Source organism: Kogia breviceps, chromosome 1 (assembly GCF_026419965.1).
Source record: "Kogia breviceps isolate mKogBre1 chromosome 1, mKogBre1 haplotype 1, whole genome shotgun sequence".
NCBI classification, from domain to species: Eukaryota; Metazoa; Chordata; class Mammalia; order Artiodactyla; family Physeteridae; genus Kogia; species Kogia breviceps.
In genome coordinates, this window is record NC_081310.1 from 24,440,844 (window position 1) to 24,461,101 (window position 20,258).

General features: G+C 42.5%; 2 pseudogenes; both read right to left on the reverse strand.

The window, feature by feature from the left end:
- Positions 1–2,700: 2,700 nt before the first annotated feature.
- Positions 2,701–18,566, reverse strand: LOC136793487 (protein DDI1 homolog 2-like; annotated as a pseudogene).
- Positions 4,605–6,683, reverse strand: LOC131751207 (regulatory solute carrier protein family 1 member 1-like; annotated as a pseudogene).
- Positions 18,567–20,258: the final 1,692 nt, after the last annotated feature.

Here is a 20,258-nt window from a genome sequence, read left to right on the forward strand (position 1 = left end):
AGGGGGAGGTGGTGGGGGAGGGACGGAGTGGGAGGTTGGGATTAGCAGATGCAAACTATTGTATATAGGATGGATAAACAACAAGGTCCTACTGTATAGCACAGGGAACTATATTCAATATCCTGTGATACACCATAATGGAAAAGAATATGAAAAAGAGTGTATATATGTATAACTGAATCACTTTGCTGGACAGCAGAAATTAACACAACATTGTAAGTCAACTGTACTTCAATTTAAAAATTAGAAATAAAACAATTAAAAATTAAAAAATTAAAAAGAGGAAGTGTTTTTATTGGTCATTGCCTGTTTTCTTTGCTAGAATATAAAGGCAGGAATCTTCTTCCCTTTTGTTAATTGATGTATCCCAAGAACCTAACAACACATGGTAAGTGCTCCATAAATATTTGCTGAGTGAATGAATAAAATTTGTCTGAATCAAGGCCACTGTCTTCCTGGTAGGTGATTCCACCAGGCTTTCTCTGTCATTAGTATTGCAAATTCTCAGTGGGAAGAGAGTTAAACTCCTGTCAATAACTCCTTCTTCTGCATTCTCATAGCAATTTAGAAAATACTTATATGGGTGGCAATTCTGTACATTATAATCATCTCTTTCATTATATACATGTGTGACTCTTCCATTATAATAGCAGCTCCAAAAATCCAAGTCAATTTTTCTGTTTTGTTTTAATGTTTATTTCCTTTTTAAAAGTAGTATTTCATTTATTTTTTATTATTTATTCTCATGAATGTGTCACATGGAAAGGATTTGTTTTTGGCTATGTCCCTTAGCCCAGTGCAAGCCCATTTACAACAGGTGTGATGGCCAAATCCACATTCCAGGTCTCATTTTCCCTTGTGTCCTAGGCCCTGGCAAGAGTTCAGACTCAGTACATGCTTATGAAAGGAACAGTGCTGACTTTGCCTTTGAAAACTCTGGAGAGATTTCAGCAAAGCTCAAAGGAAGAAAAGCTGAATTTCTCCCTAAAACTTTGCATGGTCTCTGCTCCCCCCACACATATAGTAGCTTATAATCTTGGTCTTTGCACTAGTCACCTGTCAAAGCAAATCTTTCTCAAAGGGGCTTAAGCAGGAGGCCAGCCCAAGACTTAACTTTGACAGAAGCTGCGTGTCTGAGTGAGGCCGACCATGTTCTTGGACTTGGCTGTCCCATCTTGTGACTCAGAAATAACCTGAAACCCTCTGATGTCACAAGCTTTGAGAAGTTCTGCTAAAGTGATTGACAAATCTTTTCCAGGACAGCCTGAGACACCCCAACACCGTTTAACTGGCACATTGACAATGATGATCAAATTAAATAGCTTTCCTTAAGTTTCACTGTCACCAAGGCAGAGGTAATCCTGAAAACGCAGGCATTGAGAAAAATATGCTTGGAACATACCTTGGCTTCTTAATAGGGCATTATATTTCTAGTTTGCTAAAAGGCTTCAGGCTGCTGGCATAAGCACAAGTGCCACTATATTGCAACCACTAAGAAATAGACAGAAAGCTACAACAAACGAGGCCAGCACATCCTGAACTGATTTTCTGTGGAAACTCCATAGGGGTCCAAGGTTGCATAAAACCCAACAGGAGAGGACCGCCAACCCCATACAAACCCTCTTTACCCAATATAGGATTCTGTAATGTTTGAGTTTACCAGTTTGCTTGCAGAATTAATGTACCATTCAGATGCTTCATAGAAAGTAGTTTTCATTGGGGTAGCTCCTTCAGGGATAGTTGGAGGTCAGAGTGTTGTTCCAGAACCCTCTGTCTTGAGCGTTGGGGCCAACTGGCCAAAACACCGGGCAACATTTTTCCAGTCAATCAAGGTCAAAGCTTCAGGTGGAACATATATTTTTGTGTGTATTATGTATGTATGTTTGTACTATGTATTATGGGATAGAGAATCCTTGTCCCAGAGGGCAAAGGGAAATTATGCTGCCTCCTAGTGGCGGAGAGGGTGGAAAATTGAGAGAACAGCCATTTAGAATAGGCTGGAGTAATTGGAGAGGATCTCAGACTTCAAATAAACATACAAACTCTACCCCTCCCTGCCTTTGAAAAATCTGACTCTATGCAATGCAAGGTATCCCTTTCTAAAAATCTATGCAGCCTCACTTGGTAGCCCATTCAAATCCACTGACCAATGTATTTTTGTACTCCTTCCTATGTGCTTGAACATGTGTGTAGAATCATAGAGGAAATATTAGGCAGGACTTCTGCCCTCAGGAAATGTATGTATAATTCAGTAGGAGGGACCAGCTTGTACCTTAGAGCAATTAGAATAAGCAAGTTTTCATCTGTGTGGCTCAGTTTATAGGTCAACAGTCTAATTTTCCTTTGGCCCCTCTGTCTACTTTCAAAGATTTTCATAATCTGGTTTCCCACTCATATTGTGCGTAACCACATTTCTTGCCACTTCTCTCTTATATTTTATGTTCCAGCCACTCTTGGAGCTGTCTTAAGGGTGGCCAGTCCCCTCAGGGAGCCAATCTGTAAGGCTTTCTAACACATCACTAGAAATCTAGGAAGGTGTAGAGGATTGAATTGTCAGAACAACTCAAGGAGCAGACATTTTTTGAGGTCCTGTGATAAACTGCTAAGGAGAGGGAGTGATATCCCCCAGGGACCTGTGTAAGTAACAGTAGAAGATTTCTAAATTTCTGGACAATTTTGTTGAACTGAGTCAGGGGCCAGTCAGACTTGCTTGTCCCAAGCAAGCAAGTCAAACTTGCTTGGGACAATTGAGATGAGGAATTGCATGTTGCCATCAAAGAGCCCTCCTAGTTTCCTTTGAAAAAATTTAAAGGAAACCAGTTAAAAGTGAGCTGAAACCTAAATGTCCATCGACAGATGAATGGATAAAGAAGATATGGAACATATTATATTGTACAATGGAATATTACTCAGCCATTAAAAAGAATGAAATTATGCCATTTGCAGCAACATGGATGGACCTGGAGATTATCAGGCTAAGTGAAGTAAGTCAGAAAGAGAAAGACAAATATCATATGATATCACTTAAATGCAGAATCTAAAAAAAATGATACAGATGAGCTTATTTACAAAACAGAAACAGGCTCACAAACTTAGAGAATGAACTTATGGTTACCAGTGGGGAAGGGTTGAGGGGAGGGATAAATTGGGAGCTTGGAATTAACATGTACACCCTGTTACATTTAAAATAGATAACCAAAAAGGACCTACTGTAAAAAATAAAAAATAGAAATAAAAATAAAATAAAAGTGAGCTAAGAGGTTCTGGTTATGGGTTACTGAACTACCTGTAGTTCTCTGGATTTCCCATGCCATCTCATGCCTCTGTGCTTTTGACAGATTTGCCTGGAACCACCCTGTTGATAGTCTATAACAAGTTAATCTCAAAACTCAACAAAACCTATTGCCTCCTCCAGAAAATCATCCCTGACTCCATACTGTACTCTGGCCTAGCCTGTTCTGTATTAGATACCCAACCTTTGTCTTCCCTAGCTGTCTATGCACATCTCTTACCACAGCACTGTGTTATAATAAGCTATTGCTGCATCTGACCCCTTCACTAGGCTGCAAGTTTCCTGATAGGTATGTATTGTGTCTCAGTTTTCTATATACACCCAGCATCTCTCCTAGCTCCTGGCTATTTCTGGTATTAGTGCCCTCTTTTAAGACTAGGAAATAGAGAGATCACTAAGAATGCCTGAGTAGTTGGATTCATAGAAAAACACTTGGGTTAGAGTTTGGTCAATAGGTAAGTAGGATTTGAAAGCTCAGGGGACGTCCTTCCTGCCAGTAGAGTGATCCTGAGCATGAGTATGTGAAACAAACAGTAAAGGACACAAGCTCAACTGTGAGAAGCAAACGTTTTTTCCATATATCTAATGAAGATCTAACAAAGTCCATTTCCTGTTTCTCAGTCCTTCCCAGAAGGTCAGAGAAATAAAAATATGGTATAAATGTGCAATTGTAATTGTAAGCAGACAGAACCTTGGCTGCCATTCCAGCTATGAAATCAAGTCTTCTCAGGAGCTGTATGAATTCAGAGGACAAGATCCTTCTTAAGATATCCCCTTCCCCTGATTCCCCATGACAGTCCCTAAACAGAGAGGTCTTGTTCATGTGGTATCACAGCTCAAAGTTGAAATAGCCAGAGGTTGACCAGAATAGCGGGTCCTTGACCTCTCACCCTTTCTCACCCATAGGCCTCAGCTTACTATTGGTGGTCTGTCTGTTCCTCAAGCCCTGGATTATTTTGCAGACAATGTAGGATTTACTTTATTTTATTTTTATTTTTACTTTTTATGCTGTACACAATACCATCAATTTTATTCCAGATTACATCATCTTAATGATAATAAAAAGCTTTTGTATGCACATACTGCCAATACATTTTAAAAGGCCCAAATTTTTAAAAATAGAACAGACAAATCCATCAGTCGAGAGATCAAAAATTACTTTGGCCAAAAAACATATTTTAAAAAAATCTGGCTCAATATTCTGCTTGCAGGTTTCGACATATACTGTATATGCAGTGAGTGTGTGTGTTTGTGTGTGTGTGTGTAGCTTTTTTTAAGGGAATGGAGTAATGTCTAGCCCACTTTTCCATGCTTATATAGGAACTACAATGTTCTTTGCTAGCAAAACAATAAGTGCAAGGTCTGCATTTCCACCAACTCAATGCAAAGGCCCAAGAGTTTCCTGAAAAGTAAAGCCAGCACGGAGAATCTGGTCAATGTCTGCAGCAGAAAAAATTAATTATGTAAGAAAAGAGGGACTTGACGATGGATGGCTGGTAGGTGGTTCAAATTCTAGAAGTGGCCCTGCAGCTTCAGAACATTTTTTCTGGTCTCAGGCCTGTCTGTCACTGGATTCTGTGTGCCCTGACTTGAATCTTTAACCAATGTGATACTGGGTGACAAGGATTCTGTTTGCTCAGAAGTCTGATTGAGTGCATCCTCCTCACTTGCTAAAAGTCTGGGTGAAATTTCTACACCTAAGGTGCAGTGTAGTTAATTAGACATTTTAGCTGAGGCTAGAGTGACAGAACTGCTCTCATCTATTTATTTATTTATTTATTGCGGTACGCGGGCCTCTCTCTGTCGTGGCCTCTCCCGTTGCGGAGCACAGGCTCCGGACGCTCAGGCCCAGCGGCCACGGCTCACGGGCCTAGCCGCTCTGCGGCATGTGGGGTCTTCCCAGACCGGGGCACGAACCCGTGTGCCCTACATCGGCAGGCGGTCTCTCAACCACTGGCCACCAGGGAAGCCCTGCTCTCATTTATTGAGTCCCTAGATTTGGGGACACCTTCCTTATCAGTTAAAAGGCTATCACATGGACCTCTGAAGTTAATATTTTCTACATCTTCTACTCCAGCATCAGTTGAAGTGTCTGTTAATTCTTCTGTCTTCACTGATACAGATATGGTCTGATGAAAGGAGACTTGGGAACACTGTTTACTCTGGGTAGCTGTAAGATGCTCATTTGGGGACCATCTTTCAGAATGGTCCTTAATACCGGTTTTGCCCTTAGTTACTATCTCTGATTGACAGATAACTTCTTCAGATGTGTTTTCTCAAGCTGGTTTACTATTAATGACCAAAATGATCATGAAGTTCCTTCAAGGCTGCTGTTATAGATGAGCAAGATTCCTCTGTTGACTCTGCAGAGGGCTGACCACTGCCACAGAGACTTAAAGAGGAGGGCAATTCCCATATTCTTTATTTGTTCTAGACATTTCAACATTACTTTCTAGAAGCTGTAAATCCTGAGTGGAAATGGAATTACTCAAAATTTCAGGGGAAAGGTTACATTCTGATGTTTCTACTTCCATCAAGGGATTATCTAAGGTGAGATCAGATGCACCGATGTTCTGGACATTGGTATTTTGACTGCCTGCTGAAATAAGCACAGCAACTAGGGACTGTTCTACTGTATCTACTTCCACAAATGTTTCTGAATTTGAGCAGCCAAAGCATCCTGAAGGTAGAATATTTTTCTCTGTACCTGGAAGGTCCCCATTCTACTGTAAACTGTCTCCTTTCATTGTAGCTTCCAAATCAACTCTTCTTTGTTGATTCTGTTGTTTTTCTCCAAGAAGTTCAAGGTCCCCTCTATTATAAAGATGTTCTTGGTCATGCGGAGCATATTGTTGTATAACCTCATGCTGTTCATTCCTTGGTTCTTCATGCTGCTGAAGGCCATTTACCTGACTCAGGTACTGATATTCTGGATGCCAACCATTTTCACTGATAAGCCTCTGTGGTTCTTGCATCCTAGTAGCTGTGACAAATAACCTAGCTTCCTGTCTTGTGTGGAGATGAAATTTGAGGCCCTGGGTGCTTCTTTCAGCAGATTTTGCTAGATTTCTGCAACAATGACTTCTTCAAGTGAATTCTGCAAAGGCGTAGCTGGACTCCAGTTTGCTGGAGCATTGTCTATTGAGGAAGCACAATCAGAAAGATCCTGTAGAGGAAGATGTTCTTTCTTTTCACAGGTTATCTGGAATTCAGCTGAAGCCTTCAAAGCCTTCACAGCTTTAGGTTCAATGCTGTCTGGGTCACTGGGCTTGATGGGGTAAACTGAAGCAGAGACAGAGTGAGCCAGATTTGGAGGATTACCAATCTCAGGAATCCTTCCTGAAGGATGGGCTTGATGGTTAAATCCACCAGACGTTGGTAATGATGACATTCCCAGTGAGGCAGTTTCTTTACCTCTTATCTCTGTTCTGGGGCCCATTCCAGCTTCAGTACACACACACGACATGCATCATGACCTCTGACGCTCTGCATCCTCTACAGATTTCTGAAGGGCTTCTGCTAATTCTTGGTCTGCAACCTCCTTTGGCTGTATTTCCTCTTGCCTGGTCACATATGCCAACTGGGCACACTCTGGTAACTCCCTCTCCGGAAGAAAGGTGGTCTGTGAGCCTGTGATGCTGATCACGAGTACATTTTTCTTGAAGTCAGTGAAACTCTGATGCCATTTCAGCATGTCCAGGGCCAGAACCATGTCCATGGGCTCTTCCTCAAGTATAGAGAAGGAACACGCCAGGAAATCGCCTTCAATTTTTACCTGAACTAGATGTACCCTTCCAATAATCTTCTGGGTGTCCACCAACGGTCCACCAGACTCATTATTTTGGGTTGGCCAAAAGGTTCGTTCTTTTTTTATGTAAGATGGCTCTAGTAGTACTTAGTTGTCTTTAACATCATTCTAAACAATTTTGTTAGATTGTATGTGACAGCTGTCATATCAGCATGCATTTTAAAAAAGACTTACAAAAATTGGTGAATTTTTGTGTACCCTGTTCAATACTAAAGATTAATTTTTGGCATATTATGCTTGATTACTTCAAGAAAGGCAAAAACACAACTGAAATGCAAGAAAATGATTTGTGCAGTGTATGGAGAAGGTGCTGTGACTGATAAATATGTCAAAAGTGGTTTGTGAATTTTGTGCTGGAAATTTCTCGCTGGAGTATGCTTCACAGTTGGGTAGACCAGTTGAAGTTGATAGCGATCAAATCAAGACATTAATTGAGAACAGTCAACATTATATCACGCAGGAGATAGCCGACATACTCAAAATAGCCAAATCAAGCGTTGAAAATCATTGCACCAACTTGGTTATGTTAATCACTTTGATGTTTGGGTTCCACATAAGTTAAGTGAAAAAAATCTTCTTGACTGTATTTCCGCATGCAATTCTCTATTGAAACGTAATGGAAATGTTCTGTTTTTAAAACAAATTGTGACGGGCGATGAAAAGTGGATACTGTACAATAACGTGGAACAGAAGAAATCGTGGGGCAAGTGAAATGAACCACCACCAACCACATCAAAGGCCGGTCGTCTTCCAAAGAAGGTGATGTTGTGCATATGGTGGGACTGGAAGGGAGTCCTCTATTATGAGCTCCTTCTGGAAAACCAAACGATTAATTCCCAAAAGTACTGCTCTCAATTAGACCAACTGAAAGCAGCACTCGACGAAAAGCATCCAGAATTAGTCAACAGAAAATGCATAATCTTCCATCAGGATAATGCAAGACCACATGTTTCTTTGATGACCAGACAAAAACTGTTAGAGCTTGGCTGGGAAGTTCCAGTTCATCCGCCGTATTCACCAGACATTGCACCTTCAGATTTCCATTTATTTAGGTCTTTACAAAATTCTTTTAATGGAAAAAAATTCAATTCCCTGGAAGACTATAAAAGGCACCTGGAACAATTCTTTGCTCAAAAAGATGAAAAGTTTTGGGAAGATGGATTTATGAAGTTGCCTGAAAAATGGCAAAAGGTAGTGGAACAAAAGGGTGAATACATTGTTCAATAAAGTCCTTGGTGAAAATGAAAATATGTGTCTTTTAGTTTTACTTAAAAACTGAAAGCACTTTTTGTCCAACCCAATATTACACGTTTCTGCACAAGCTTGGCTCATAATGGTCATCTGGGCACCTGAGTCAACAAAGGCTTTCAAAGGACGTTCATTCACTTTGCGGTTAATATAAAGCATCACTACTCAGCAAAAACCTTCCAGACCCTCTTCCATAGCTATTGTCATGTTTTCCTCAATGTTCTGTTGCCTTATATCTTCTTCTATCTTTACCTGAGCTTCAAGATCAAAAGGATCCACAGAAAAGAGATGAATCCTTTCTTGCTCTCTCCTGGATCGGTCCTGTTGCTGCCCCACCAGGATCCTAAAAGATTTCTCAAGATGTCCTCTGAGCAGAGCATCTGCCAGGGTGGATTGCATTCCTCCAGCAAGGACAGCTCGTGGGGGAGTTGGCCAGCAATAGGTATCAGAACAAGGCTGGATTGTCCAAGCCCTGATGAAGCTATTTTTCCAGGAGATGAGTGGGACTGCTGGGCTCCTGGTGGCTGGCACTTCCCAGAGTTGGTTTTTTTGTTTGTTTGTCTTTTGTTTCTTTTTTTCTTATAAATGTTGATCTTTATTAGGAGGTGGGTTTTTTATTTTTTTATTTATTTTTGCAGTACGCAGGCCTCTCACTGCTGTGGCCTCTCCCTTTGCGGAGCACAGGCTCCGGACGCGCAGGCTCAGTAGCCATGGCTCACGGGCCCAGCCACTCCGCGGTACGTGGGATCTTCCCGGACCGGGGCACGAACCCGTGTCCCCCGCATCGGCAGGCGGACTCTCAACCACTGCGCCACCAGGGAAGCCCAGGAAGTGGGTTTTTTATACACATGAGTAAAATAGGCTATAAAAAGAAGTACCTCAAAATAAAGTGGCTTTTAGCATATCTCCCCTCTCCTTTCACACTTCTCACTTTGGGAAGTACTGCTGACTAAAAATATCCAATTATATTCCTTTGAAGAAAGTCTTTTGATAAACTACGCAAGTCTATTCGGGGTAAGTTTGGGAACTGCACGGAAAGTCGAGGGTCTGCATTCTCCTTCTTTCGTTAAAATCCCAACGTGGCCATCTTTTAAGACTTAAGCAGCCAGTAATCCCTGGCAGTCTATGGGGAGGCCTCTCAGTGGAGACGATCTGGCCCTCGGCAGCTGGGATGCCGGACTCGAGATCGCACAGCGCAGAAGTTATGCAGCTCCAAGTCAGCGTCGACCTGGAGGGAAAAGGGCACCTCGAGGAGGTCTCTCCGCACACAGTACACGGTGAGCGGCACGGCCCGGACCCGCCCCAGCGCGGCTCAGCGTGGCCTCGGCGCGGGGCGGCAGGGCGGCGAGGGGCCTGACTGGTGCTGCAGGCGGAGGGCGCGGGCCGCTGGCTCGCCCGCTCGCCCCTTCCGTGCCTCGCAGCACACGCTCAGGGACGCCCTCTGTCCCGCCCTCAGCGGCAAGCGCGGTAGCCACCACCCGCCTGCGACGGCCTCTCAGGGTTTACTCAAAAGAGTGCTGCTCGGGGCTGTTAAATATCTGGTTAAGCAGATGAAGCGTGGAAAGACTCTATGCTAACACATATATATGGAATCTGAAAAAAAAAAAAAAAGGTTCTGAAGAACCTAGGGGCAGGACAGGAATAAAGACGCAGGCGGAGAGAATGGACTTGAGGACACGGGGAGGGGGAAAGGTAAGCTGGGACGAAGTGAGAGAGTGGTATGGACATATATACACTACCAAACGTAAAATAGATATAGCTAGTGGGAAGCAGCCACATAGCACAGGGAGATCAGCTCGGTGCTTTGTGACCCCCTAGAGGGGTGGGGTAGGGAGGGTGGGAGGGAGGGAGACGTAAGAGGGAGGGGATATGGGGATATATGTATATGTATAGCTGATTCACTTTGTTATAAAGCAGAAACTAACACACCATTGTAAAGCAATTATACTCCAATTAAGATGTTTTTTAAAAAGTATTGATTAATACTTCCTTTTCTGCTTGTGACATTGTTATTCTGAAACAGACAGAGAAACTACAGTTTTCTGTTTCTGGAGACTGTAGAAGAGAGGGCAAGAAAAGGAGGGACGCACCCCTTCTTACAAGAAAGTGTGAAACGATAAATTTGACATTGCCATGAGACACTTTTCTGGAAGAACAACTTTTAGACCATGTTCTAAGACAGGAAGCATTTTATCCATACTCTTAAACTGCCTCTTCAGTGCTGAGCAGATGAAGATGTGTTTAGAGAGCTGACCCTAAGCTCTACACAAATCTTAATAATCAAAAATGGATTAAATGGATCATAGGCCTAGATGTAAAAGCTAATACTATAAGACTTCTAGAAGAAAACATAGGTGAAAATTTTTGTGACCTTAGGTAAGGCCAAAACTTCTTAGATTTAACACACAAAAAATAAACCATAAAAGGGGAATTCTCTGGCAGTCCAGTGGTTAGGGCTCCACACTCTCACTGCTGAGGGTGAGGGCCTAGGCTTCTATCCCTGGTCAGGGAACTAAGACCCCACAAGCTGCGTGGCCAAAAAAATAAATAAATAAAACTTTAAAAAATCTATTTTTTAAAAAGTCAACTGTTTAAAATAAATAAATAACTCATAAAAGAAAAAATTGATGAATTGGATTTCATCAAAATTAAACATTTTAATTTCATAAAACTTAATCATTTGCTCTTGGACAAAAATGTCAATTGCATTGATTAATTCATTTTAAATAGTTATTAAATGTCTATTATGTGCCAACACCCTTCTAGGTGCTGAATTATGTCAATGAATTGGATTCCCTCTATTATTCTGGACCGTCACAGGAAAATGAACATTTTAAAAATGTTTTCAACAAAGGAAAAACACAAAGCAAAGTAAGTTTATTAGCACAAACATCCCTGCCATATGTTTTAAGTTTTTTGCTTAAGTACATGGACAGGATGCAGTACCAGGAAATAATGGGAAAATACTGAGAAATAAGTATGTGTATTATCATTTGGTATTTGTTGAATCTTGTATCATTTGAGCAAGAATCCTGGGGATGTGGATGCAGGATAAATAACATTAGAGCTTTGGAGGATGGTCTGAGGCCACATTTCACTCCATATTATTTATTGTACTGTGGGACTTGAGCATCAAGCAACCACAGATTAGATGATTAGTTCCTTCCATGAGCTATGGGATCGCAGACTGTGATGAAAATGCCTATCTTGTAGAGTTGTAAGGATTAATGAGGTAATGAATGTGCAGTGCATAGCTATACCTCAATAAATGGAAACTCATTGAATGATGATGATGATGGTAATAAAATCCAATCAGGTTCCAAAAGCTGACCAGGACTGAGAAGCTCACCTGTTATTTTTGAGAAATGTGCCTCTTCCACTAGGGTCTACGGGAGGAATGGGGCACTTCCTTTCCTCTCCCCATCCTGTGCCCATGACAGGTATCACTAACCAACCCACTACAGCACTGTTCAGTTAGCCTGGATCAGACTTCAAAGTCCTCTCCAGGCAGACAAATCTGATCTGTTTACAGTTAGCACTGGAGATAAATGTATCTACCATTCCTGATTTAGGGTTTAGTAGACAACTGAAGAAAGACTATAACTTTATTTTTCCTACGAAGTTAAAGGCCCAAGTTAGGCCTAAGGAGGGATGACTAGAGGTTCTAGAAGGTGTTTGGTCGCAATGTAGTACAAGTTTATTTCCTAAATAATCAGTCACTGGTTGATTTGTTTTGTAATTTAGTTAAACTATGTTTTTCTGTTTGTTCTAAATTTGGAAGTAAACGATTAATCATTTACCCAACTCTTGGGATTTCTTGAAAGTATGTCTTTGACTTTTCAGAGCCTAGAGCTGCATACCCGCTGTCCCATTTTATAATTAGAGAGGTTGTTCCTTAGGTTAGGAGGCCCTTGGGCTCTATCTGACAGGAAATAGCTCCATGAGGCAGAAAGAAAGCCTGTCAGGTCGATGTTCTGGTGATCTGACTCAGCTAAGGCAACAATGCTCAAAAGAGCAGAACCTCCCTTATGGCATGGTTCTCAGCCTTGGCTACTACACAGAATCAACTGAGCAGTTTCTAAAAACCCTTATGACCAGGCATTGGCCCTAACCGACTATATCAGAGGCTCTGCAGTTGCTGCCCTAGTGTCAGTATCTGAGTTAAAGCCAAGGTTGAGGACTGTTTTCCTAAGGTGTTTGGAAATTTACAAGGAGTCTCTGGTGGCCCAATAATTGGGGCAGAGATATTACTGGCATTTTTCTTGGCAGAGATATGGGTTAGATGTCATAATGTCTTATAATGTCTAGAACAATTCCCTCCCAATAAAAACATTGTCCCACCCTTTGAATGTCCTACCACATATTGATACAGTTGAAAAATTTATATGATCTGGAACTTAACTCCACCTTACATATAAACACAAAGTATTATTCGCATGTTTTAAATTAATACACACTGAATTTTGCCAGAATGTAATCCACATATAAATCAAGGTAAAATTATACTTTGTTTATTTAGAAATTTACTAGGAGTTGCTTATCTTGCCAGATAATCATATGATCTATATCAGTACTACTTGTGGTATTTGAATTGTCAGCATTCGTGGCTGTGGTTTCCATGGTGATTCTATACATAGGTGCCAGCATCTGATGATTTCATCATGCTTGAATGTTTAGATATTGCAATGTATACTACTTTATTATAACATACACTCCTTTAATGTCTCTTTATGACTGAATATTGGTTTTCAAATATAGTGTGTTAAGTGGGTTATATAATCTGAATTTCATTTCAAGATAGTAAATGTGGTGTTATAAAATATTTCTTATAAAAAGGGGCCCTAGGGTTGAGATAGGTTTCAGAATTTCTGATCCAGGGATTCCCTTTGTGATCTATAATAAGGCACTTTCAGTTTGCCTCTCTGTTTCTTGAGCATGGAAGTCCCAGCAAGCCCAGGACAGGGATGTGTGTAACTTTGAGCAAGTTACTTAATGTCTCTAAGCTTCTGTTTCCTCATTCATGAAGATGGCATAATAATAGCACTTACCTCATAGAGCTTCCCAGAGAATTAAATGAGATCAATCAAAGAAAGCAAAGTTTCTGGCATGTAGGAAGCACTGCGCTGACGATGACAATGATGATGGTGATGATGATAAATTAAGTAGTACAATTCAGAAAGAGACCAAAGACTCTTTAATCCCTTTCTCAGCCAAGCACATCACTTTGCTTCTTTTCTAAAGATTGAACACTGCCCAGAGCAGATATCCAGAACACTCAGCTTGCATGGAAATACCTTGCACGGTCTCTGCTTCTTCACTCTTGTAGTTGTTTTGAGTAGTAGCCATGGCTGGAAACTCAGGATCTTTTTTTTTAATGCCTAAGGAACAGTTTCAGGTTTTATCATGGTGTCAGTGTTCTGGGATCTCAGAGACTTTGTACCTGGAGATATGCTACTTTGACTGGATGCTTTTAGGGTCTTTCAAAGTGGAGCCAGGCAGCACCTTTTTCTGTTTGTTTGTCGTTTGTTTTTTCCACTGTCTTTTCATCTTACTATTACCCTTTTATCTCATCCTTGCCTCCATGAAAACTTGTGAGAGCTATGCCTCGTCTTTGGGAAAATCTAAACTAGATGTTCTGTGCTCTTATGAACAGAAGGACTAAAGCTCTTCTTTCAGGGCTCATCCATAAATCTTAAAAGCCAGAACCATAACATTCTGTTCCCATTTCCACCCAACCCTGACTTTACTCACCTGGAGTACTATATTTGCTAGTGAAGAGACTCTATTTCCCTGATTCAAGAAGGACTCTGTCTTCTGTTGCTGTCAGAGTCCGTCCAGTCCATGCCATATAAACTGTCAAGTTTTGTGACCATAACCAGGGCCTCTGTCCAGGAGCAATCCTCTATGTAATCCAGTTTTTCACTCTGAGGACCTTAAGTACCACAGTAGGAAGTGGTGGGGTGGGGTCCGTAGCCAGCTGTGGATTTCCAGCTGAGGAAGCACTGAAAAGGTAACATATTCACTCTATATTTTGAGTAGGATGCTACACAAACCATTCCAGATAGAGGAGAATCCATCTAAAATGTTAAGGACCCTCCAAAATGAAGGTTCCACCATGAGTATCTAATACCATCTAGTAATACAATTTCTTCTTACTTAGGGAGAGTTAGTATTTATTGAGTACTTATTAACAGCTGGGAATAGTATTCAGGCTTTTACAGTCATTGTCTTAACTAATTCTTGCAAAAGCACTTTGAGTTAGGAACCAAGACAATTCATTTTACAGATGAGAAAACTGGAATTCAGAGAGGTTAAGTTACTTGACTGAGTAAGTGGCAGAATCTAGACAACCCTAGTATGTCTAGCTCCAAGGTTCAGGAGATCAGTTGCCATGCTTTAGGCTACATTGCCTTATGTAACATGCTGTACATGTTATAGTTTATACATGCTCCCTTGTATTTGCTCCTGGCATATCCACTAGTCTTACTTAAAATCCTGGGTTCGGACTTCCCTGGTGGCTCAGTGGTTAAGAATCTGCCTGCCAATGCAGGGGACATGGGTTTGATCCCTGGTCTGGGAAGATCCCACATGCCGTGGAGCAACTAAGCCCATGCACCACAACTACCGATCCTGTGCTCTAGAGCCCGTGAGCCACAACTACTGAGCCCATGTGCCACAACTAATGAGCCACGTGCTGCAACTACTGAAGACCGTGTGGCTCTAGGGCCCGTGCTCCGCAACAAGAGAAGCCACCACAATGAGAAGCCTGCACACCGCAACGAAGAGTAGTCCCCTCTCACTGCAACTAGAGAAAGCCTTCGTGCAGCAACAAAGACCCAACACAGCCAAAAAAAAAAAAAAATCCTGGGTTTGACCAGAGCCCCCAGCTAACCAGACCAGCACTGCCCCATGGAAATAAAATGTGAGTCACAAATATGAGCCACATTTATAATTTTAATTTTTCCAATAGCCACATTTTAAAAGGTAAAAATAAATAGATGAAATTAATGTTAATATATTTTATGTAACCCAATACGTCCAACTTACGATTTCAACATGTAATTGATATAAACAAATATTTATGAAATAATTTACACCTTTTTTTGACTATACCTTTGCAATATGGTGTGTATTTATGCTTTCAGCATGTCTCAATTCAGACTACCCACAATTCAATTGCTCAATGGCCACATGTAGCTGGAAGCTACTGAGCTGGATGTCGCCAGTCTAGACTCATAGATCCCAATCCTCTTAATAATCTTAGGGGCTCTTCTGGAGAATAGAAAGGAAAGAATTGGCAAGATGAAGAGCATGTTTCTAGTTAGTGCTTGATTTAGTACAAGAAAAAGATAAAAGTAATAAACTCTACAATTTCCGTCTATAACTAGTGGTTGGCTTAGTTGCCTGAGAGCAGATGAGAAGCTGAGTGATGGTTTACATGACATGCTCTTAGAGGGGTGCTGGACACAAGAAGATCAGGAAGCTCCAGCCCCCTTCCAAAGGGTTGGCCCATGAAGCCAGCTCACTGAGGGCTTCCAATAGTGTTACCACCACCTCTCGGTGCTTCTCCTCACATTCACTCTCACACCTGCCCCTGCCTGAGAAGCAAGGTGCATGAGCCAGCCCTCAGGAGCATGGCACAGGCTGTATTCTCCTCACACTGATTCTGACATCTGGAGAGCAGAGGGAAACCTCAAACCTCCCCTGTCCCCAACCCCATGGAGAATCCTCTACCCTAGCGTTTCACAAACTTTTGCACACATCAGTGTCACCTGGAGGGCTTGTGAAAACTCAGATTACTGGGCTTTAGCTCAAGAGTTTCTGATTCAGCAAGTCTGGTCTAGGGCCTGTGAATGTGCATTTCCAACAAGTTCCCAGGTGAGGCTGCTGCTACAGGTCAGGGGACCACACTTGGGGAACCAGCGCTCAATCCTGAAGAATCAAGGGACTTCCCTAGTGGTGCAGTGGTTAAGAATCTGCCTGCCAATGCAGCGGGACATGGGTTCGATCCCTGGTCTGGGAAGATCCCACATGCCGCGGAGCAACTAAGCCCGTGAGCCACAGCTACTGAACCTGCGCTCTAGAGCCCACGTGCCACAAGTACTGAGCCCACGTGCTGCAACTACTGAAGCCTGCACGCCTAGAGCCTGTGCTCCGCAACAAGAGAAGCCACCACAATGAGAAGCCTGTGCGCTGCAATGAAGAGTAGCCCCTGCTCGCCGCAACTAGAGAAAGCCTGTGCACAGCAACCAAGACCCAACACAGCCAAAAAATAAATAAAATTTTTAAAGAATCCTAAAAGTCAATATATAATTCAAGAGCAAGAACAAATCTAAAAGGCATAGGTACCATTTTTACCCTTAATGAGACAAGTATGATTTTTACATAATTTATGTGTTTGGCTATTTCTCCCGTCCCCCATGATTTCCTCTAGTCCAGGAAGGGATAAAGGGATCATGATGAGGGGAGAAAACACTGAAGGGAAGAAATTAAGGAGGCAGGAAGGTTGGAGGGAAATAAGGAGGAGGTCTGGGATAGATCACTGGGAGTTCAGGAGGGTAAAGAATCACATGAAACCTGTACTCAGGAGGAAAAACGGCAGCAAAGCTGCCCCCAGTTCCCCTCAGCTAGGACGGATGCACAGACTAGACGCAAGTTTGCCAGGCCACAAAGGTATCTCAACAGAGATGATTTTCCTCTTTGCTTTTTAGGGGGGACACTGTGTCTGAAGTCTGTGTGACAGCAGGCAGTAGCAAACACACCAGGAGTCTGGGACACCCCTTGGTGCAGGTTTCTTCTAACCTTTTAGGGCACCTGGATTTTAAAAGGAGGGGCAGTGAGGCTTGCTAAGTTGCAAGCAGCTGGGAATTTGGAATGCATCTCGGGAGATACATACTGAGCCTGGCTCAGAACTTCCAAGAAAGCTCAGTGGGAGGGGAGGAAAAACAGTGCAATGACATGACGCCTGGTAGGGCCCGCCTTGGCCTTGCTGAATTGCCCAGAGATTGCATTCCACTGCACTGCAGTGACCCAATGTTCCAGTAAACAAGAAGGGGATGGAATGGACAGACCTCAGATCAGGCTATGCTGGGGCTTTTAAAATAGAACACAGGGGGCCAGCTGGGTGTGGCCGGAGTGGGAGGGGTTGCTTTTGTGCACTTCCTGGATCAGGGTGGTACACCCACACCACCCACCAGACACACACATACACATCCTTACTTCCAGTGGAACTTGGACAAATACCAAATCCTGAGACGGTCGAGTCTGCAATGGTCAGAAACTGGTGAGCTCCTTTCGGACACTTCCCAGGAACCCTAGAACAAGAGAGGGTTCAAAGGTGCCACTGAGTCAGGCCAAGCCAAGCTGTTGACTAATGCTCTCCACTCCCTAAACAATACTTCTGCCTTCCAGAAAGACAAACAGAGCTGCCACAGACAAACACAGTCATTCAATCCATTTCCCCATTTGATTTCATAGTATAAAACAACTGACGATCCTATGATTTCTTGGGCTTTTTCTCCCCTCTCTGCCTCATCCCACACTCTCCTATTTTCTCCACTTCATTTCACCAGCCAGAAAATGGGCTTAAGTAAAAAATCAGAGGGACTTAGTAAAAATATGAGGAAGAGTGCTTGGGCTTAGAGAGCAAGGTTCTGGAAGTTCCTTCTCTAAGTGTCCACCTGCCTGGGGCTTTGTAGCCCAAACAGCATGTATACTTTCCCCCTCCCATCACATAAATGTGTGAGTGATATTCTAGATTCCACATGACTACTAGGTGACCAAAGAGTTTATCATTCACACTGGGACATCTCTGAGAATTAAAGGGGGCACTATTGAAAATTCTGGGGCAAAGCCCTTACCTGCATGACTGGTGGGTCCATTTCTTATCCTACATGGTCACCATCCTGCCCCACTTCACAGGTGACTTTCTTTTTACTATGACTGATTTGTCCTTTCCCTTTTCTGGTTTTGACCTATTATTCCTTTATTCTCTTGGATAATAGTGATCTTCAGGCAATAATTAGATCTCTAGTTTGAAGTGGAGAAAAGGCAGGTTTTAAAAATTCCCCATGTAAAAAGCTGTATGACTCCTCCACTGAAGCTCTGAGTGGTGTCTTCCAGCAGTCTCAAGAAGCTGTTTTTTTATTCCAGAGACTTACTTCATTCTGAATTTTAGTGCCCAGAAGTATTGTCAACTTTTACTCACCAAATGGTCATGCCCCAATTCTTGGACAAGCAAAACAGCATGAAAAATGGTGATGGCTGCTTGAGTACTCATGGCAGGAAAAAACCCTTTCTCATATTGTTTCCTTCAGAGTATGGACAACAGGCCCTGCCTCCTTTCTGTTTCTCCAGTGTGCTTAAAGTACTGTGGGGATTATTTCTAATGTTTATAGCCACACTGTGAAGTTCTAGTCATCCTCATTTTATTGACGGGGGCTGTACATTGAAGCCAGAAAAGGGAAGTAGGCAAGTAGTATCCAAATACAGTTTTACCTGGTCCCAAAGTCCATGCCTGTGCTCCACCAGGCCATCCATGCACCGGCCTTTGTAAATCTGAATTGACCTCCTTCCCCAGGGGCTGTGGGACCTTTATACCCACAGATGGCAGCCTTCATATCACTCCCAGGCCCTCCCTCATAATTGGCCAGTCCTTCTCAGTCAGCTGACCAGCTTAGAATAACCCTTGATGGATCCTTGCTTATTCTTCAGAGACCCATTTTTCTTTTCCATTATAGCTGTGATGACTTCATACTCCCGGAAGCCCTACTTATTGCACACCGAAACTCAGGCAGCCCCCAAAATGTACTGGCCATGGTAAGGCTTGGACCAGGGGTCTGACAGTTTCGGCTAAAGTTCAGAGAGGTCAGAAAATCTTGGACTCAGTAATAAGATGAGATTAAAAACAACAACAGTGAGATGAAAGTTTTAGTGACTTTGGGTCTAAGTGTCCTCTGGGAGCAAGACTCAGTACCAAGCAAAGCTCTCCCAGGCCAAGTGCCTGCCAGGGCAACATTCTGTGCATGGAAGCAAGGAACACATCTGCCTAGAGCTGGGAGCAAAGTGGCAGAGACTAGGACAGGGATTTAATTACCTGGATATCTGAACAACCCTTCCTCATCCCAACTGAGTTACATATGATCATCCTGCCAGCTGTATACATTTCTGTGTCACTAAATGACCATTTCTCACAATGCCTGCCCTCCTTATGTCCCCTGCCTCTCCCCAAACATAGCATAGTGGGCCCATGAGCATGGGCTTGGAAATCAGATACCCCTGGGTCTGCTTCTATTGGCCGTGTCATTTGGGGCATGTTTCTAACTTCTGTCATCCTCATCTATAAAATAGGGATGATAAGTAGAATGTACTAGAAGGATTAAAATAAGTAAAGTTATAATTCACCTCATATAGGGTAGGCACTCAATAAATGGTTAGTGTTAATATTACTGCTGTTGCTGTGGCTTAAGTTTGGTGTAAGTTCTTCCTCCAGAATCAGCTAGCCTAAGTGCAGTAGGAATGCAGAGCATGTAAGAGACAAAAGGACCCTAGCATCCATTTAGTCCAACTTCTTCATTTGGGAAGGAACCTGATGTTCAGAGGAGGTTAATTGGCTTGTCCAAGGTTATTTGCCTGAATAATTCCAACTTTCAAATAAGGAAGTTAATTAGCTGAAGCAGTAGAAAAAACTTTGGCTTTGGAGTCAGACATATGTGAATTTGTTTTCCACTTGCCAGTTTGGAGGTCTTAGACAGGTAACTTGACCTGATTCTGCCTCATTTCCTTATCTTTGGCATTGAGATAGTAGAGCCAGTCTCCCAGGATTGTGTAGAGGACTTAATGGGCTAGTGTAGATCAGGTACCCAGTGGGCACGAATTACTTGGTTCCCCTCACATCACAAGAACATCCCA